A 5,055-nucleotide genomic window follows, 5' to 3' on the forward strand; every position below is an offset into this window, starting at 1 on the left:
TTACCTGCCTTCCCCATGTGACCACTTAATTTATTTTTAATTAATTAAATAAATAAGTAATGCATTCATTTCTTTGGTGGTAATAGGGGCTTGAGGGCCTGGCTCTGTCTCAGAATTTAGTTTTTTTTAGTGTTCTCAAGCCTAGCATTTGACTGCCTTTGCCACAGCTAAATTTCTAGCTTTTCCTGGCTACTTTCAAATCAGAATTTAATGGGAATTTTTTGACTTGGTCTGGTTTCAAACCACAATCCTTAGATTTCATCTTTCTAATTACCTAGGATTAATGACATGAGCCACCAGTGTGGCTTCTACTTTTTCCTCTATATTCATCTAATGCACATACTTAAAACTGAGTATGGAACCAAGATGTACAGTGATGATATTGTCCTGTCAGAAATTCAACTTAGTAATTTAAATTTCTTAAGACCATACAGAAAAATACTATGATATAGTACAAGAGAATACACAATTGAACATATGAGCTTTAAGAGTTTTCTAATAGGTCAATTATTTATTGTTACCCAATATTAGAAAAAAAGTATAATGCAGAAATAAAATAGCAGTCCTTTACATGACTACTTAAATTCCTTGTTTTTTTAAAAAAAACACTTGTTTTCATCTAAAAAAAGTTGTCCTATCTATTCTCTTCATGTGATTTTTATTACTGAAGGTGCTTAATGTGAAGTCAAAATGTATTAGTAATCCTTTGCTATCAATTAAATCTCACTTTTTCTTCTTGGAGAATATAATGATCAACACACTAGTTCAGAATCAGCAAGCAATAGTTCAGAATCGTGCTTACAGTGCAAGTAAATCACCAGTAAGTAATCCTTGATGCCATTTTCCACAAAGTTTTGTCATAGATATAATCGGCCTGCCTTCTCTAGCTGCTTTCCTAGCCTGGACCTATTTCTTTATTGTACAGAAAAAGTGTGATTTAACTGTTTTCAGTCAGATCTGCTCCTAGAATTATCAAGGATTTACATTCTTGTCTGTAATTTGGTCAGAGCTACGTCTCTTTATGTAGACTACTAAAATGTATTTACTAATTTCAAGTAAATACATAATTCTATTTCCATCTTTTTTAAAAAATAAAATTCTATTTGCTCTATAAATTAATCAGAGGCATGGATTTTGTGGCTAGCTAGGTCATTGCACATTGCAGTCTCTCTCTTCCTCTCTTTCATGGTTCTCATAGATAATAAAACTGCTCCATAATTATCCTAATTTTGCTTTTATATTTTTGGTTGCATCATTTCACTTTCTGCTCTGTCATTTCCCAAATCTTTTCTATAGAAAGGATTATTTCATATTTTCTCATTCCTAAAAGAAGCTGCACACGAAGACACTACTGGTTCTCCTTTTCATTTGGTACCTTTGAGTACGGAGGAACATCTTTCATCTGCTCTCCATCAATTCTCTACTTTCCAGTTAGAATAATTTAAAATAATGAAAATGGAAAATGAGAAAATAAATCATGGTGAAAAAAACAGATGTAGAAAATTCACCGGATTTTTCTGACCAGTTCAACCAACGTGAACTATTGGCGAAATACATGGACACCTCATTTCCACTGTCACTGAAAATTTCTGCTTAGGCAATTCTGATTAAGATGAAGAAAAAAATGAAAAAATGATGAATGGTATAAATTGCAAGAAAAAAATGGAGTAGGATCCAAGCAAATTTCTTCTTTGGGCTGCTGAAAATAATCGGCTTACTACATTGCAGTGACTACTTTCCAAAAAGGCCACTCATGTGAATACTAGGGATGAGGATGAGTATATATCCCTTCATCGGGAAGCCTACAGTGGACACTTAGACATTGTGTGTGAGTTGGTGGCTCAAGCAGCAGATATTCATGCAATAACTGTAGATGGGTGGACACCGTTGCACAGTGATTATACATGGAATAATACTAGTGTGGCCATTTTCTTCATCATGATGCAGATACCAATGCCAAAACTAAAGACCTTTTGAACACCTTGCACCTTGCTGCTGGGAATAGAGATAGGAAAGATATGTTGGATCTCCTTCTGTTGCACCATTTTATCAAACCAGGTCTGAAGGACAACTTGGAAGAAACTGCATTTGATATTTCCAAAAGGATAAGTATGTATCACTACCTCTTTGAAGTTGTGGAAGGCTGTACATATTGTTCTCTTAAGTTTAATGGTTCGGTTAAGTTTCTTTTTTTCCCTCTTTGTTTTTCTTTTTCTCTTTTTTTTTTTTTTGGAGTTTTTTTTTTTATTAAGAAAATAACATACAGGAGAGTTACAATTACATGGACAAGGTAATGAGTATATTTCTTATGAAGCATTGTTGCCTCCTCCTTTGTTTTCCATTCCCATCCCTTCCCATCTCCCCCTCACACTCTCCTCCTGCCCTCCCACTACCACCCCCAAGCCAAAGGTGTAAAGTTCGTTTTTCGACATGACGTCTTGTACATCTCATTGTTGCAATGGATCCACCTGTATCCCTATTTAAACGGTTTGTTTTTTTCCCTTCTCCACCACAAATCATACCAACATCAAATACAGTGAAAACAGGGGTTATACCGTGGGAGGGAAATACAAAACAACAAAGAAATCATCTTAAAAATATAATAGAAACAATCGCAAGGAAAAAAAAGATTTGAATCTTTATCTTGGGGTTCATTTCACCTAACATCAACTTATCTGACCGTTTCTGCTTTTGTCAGACATATACTAGTTATTACAATTAAGGGAAACCATGGGACCTAGGTTTCCTTGGGCCTGGCTTAGTTCACTTAATATAATTGTTTCAAAGTCTTTCCATTTCCTAATAAATGGGGCAATGTCATTCTTTCTGGTGGAGGCATAGAATTCCATTGTGTATATATACCACATTTCCTTGATCCATTCATCTACTGAGGGGCATCAAACATGACCATACGAAAGCTACCAGAACAAATATATTTATTGCAGCATTATTTACTATAGCTAAGGTATCAATTAAGTTTCTTAAACTTCAAAATGCCAGTCCATTCTTTTGTTTGTTTGTTTGTTTTTCATTGTGAAAATGCCATACAGAGGGGTTACAATTGCATGAGCAAGATAATGAAAACATTTCTTATCAAGCATTGTTGTCTCTTCCTTTGTTTCCGCTTCCCATCCTTTCTCATCTCCCCCCTCTCCCTGTCCTCCCACCCCAACCAAATTTGTAAAGTTCATTTTTTGACATAACAATTTGTACATCTCGTTGCAATGGGTCCACCTGTATCCCTATTTAAAGGTTTGTTTTTTTTTCCCTTCCCAGCCACAAATTATACCAACATCAAATACAGTGAAAGCAGGGGTTATGCCATGGGGGAGGGACATACAAAGCAACAAAGAAATCATCTTATAAATATGTTTGAAACAATTGCATGAAAGTGCCAGTCCATTCTTTGTGTCCATAGAAAATATTTTCACAATCCAAATAACAGCAATATCTTCCTGTAAAAATTCTGGGGAATTCTTCCAAGTGAATTGTCTGATTTTGATGTTAAAGTATATTCAAGAGTTTGTTTTTGTATACATGTATAATGATTTCTGCAGAGTTTGTGATTTTTTTAAATCAGAAATAATTTGAATTTATCTGTTGAAATGAGTAGTACAAAAACTAAAGATATTTCTTGTGCTTGTCTGAAAAAAGGATATTTTTAAATATTCTATATTCTGTGTTTGCATAATATCCATAATCTATTTCATTCTCTCCTAGATATAATTTGAATTCTACATTGTTTTGTAATACATAGGTACATTAATAAATGTGTACTGTAAGATTGCATTCCATATATAAAGTTAAAGATTCCTTTTTTTTCTAGGTCCTTATACTAGTATATTTCTTTGGGATAAAATGAGAATTTAACTAATTTCAAAAGTTTTGTAAAGGTTATGCTATGTAAAGGCATTTCTGAAGTGAAGATTTAATACACTGATATGAAACTAACCTTTAATTCTAGGACTTACATGTATTGTTACTCTTGTAATTATGTAATCAACTTTTTAACAACTGCTTTTCATTTCTTGCATCTGAAGAATGAAAAATATGGAATACTATACAAATTTTCATTTCATCCTTGTGCAAGTGCCATGTTAATCTCTGTATTGTTTTAATTTGTGTAGACGTGCTGCTGAAGCATGTAGTATCCTCTAAATTTAAGTAGTTAATGATGCAATCTTCATATAGGCTTATATCTTTGCGTGCCTATTTGTTACAAGGAAACCTTATTGTTCCTAACAATACTATTGATCGTTTTTTCCTAAAATTGTGTATATAGTGGAAAAATTATATTGTTTCGTCGATTGCTCACATTTGCAATTTTTTTGTCACTGACTATTTTAAATCTTTTTCATTTTAGATTTGATCATACTTTGAAGCATTTATAGCTAGGTCCAAAAGTGATGGCTTTTTCAAGTACTTATTTGTCCAACTGAGTTAGCTTTGTGGAGCTAATGGATCCAAAGTAAACCTTGCTTAAGAGCTACTTCTAAACTTCTCCAGCTTAAAATTTCCCAAATGAGGTCTTACTGGCACAAATGTCTACCTGACCCTTTACCCTTCTTCCATGTAGGAACAGACCAACCAGAATATCTTACCCTGAAATCATACTTTGTCTTACTGGAAGAAAACTAATCTTAGTTACAAGGGATCACAGAGAGATGAACAGTTCAGACAGAACTGTTCAGACCAGAAGGTATTTTATAAAAATATAATTGTTTATGATACCTACCATTTCAAAAGTAGCTAAAGCCAAGAAGGTGAAAAATTGTTCATATGCATGATTACCTAATGTCATGGTCTGTCTACCTTCCAACCAGGAAGGAACTTACACTACTCTCTTTCTATCAACATATATTTCCATAGCTCCAGGAGAAGTCCATGTGTTTCTCCTCGATATTAGGCCTTAAATTAGTAATGCTTTAATCACAGTGTTTCCTCTTGTCTCCAGACTGTAAATCCACAAATGGTAAAACTTTAGGTCTAGCTCTACAAAATACTGTGGTAGAGATAATGCAATATTACTTTAAAACAAAGTTGTCTTTAATACCC

The 5,055-nt window shown here is 33.7% G+C and overlaps 1 pseudogene; it reads right to left on the reverse strand.

Annotated features, from left to right (window-relative positions):
- Positions 1–4,044: 4,044 nt before the first annotated feature.
- LOC122124506 lies at positions 4,045–4,144 on the reverse strand (annotated as a pseudogene).
- Between the last annotated feature and the right edge of the window lie 911 nt (positions 4,145–5,055).

Source organism: Dipodomys spectabilis, unplaced genomic scaffold (assembly GCF_019054845.1).
Source record: "Dipodomys spectabilis isolate Male_0828 unplaced genomic scaffold, ASM1905484v1 ptg000238l, whole genome shotgun sequence".
Lineage (NCBI taxonomy): Eukaryota > Metazoa > Chordata > Mammalia > Rodentia > Heteromyidae > Dipodomys > Dipodomys spectabilis.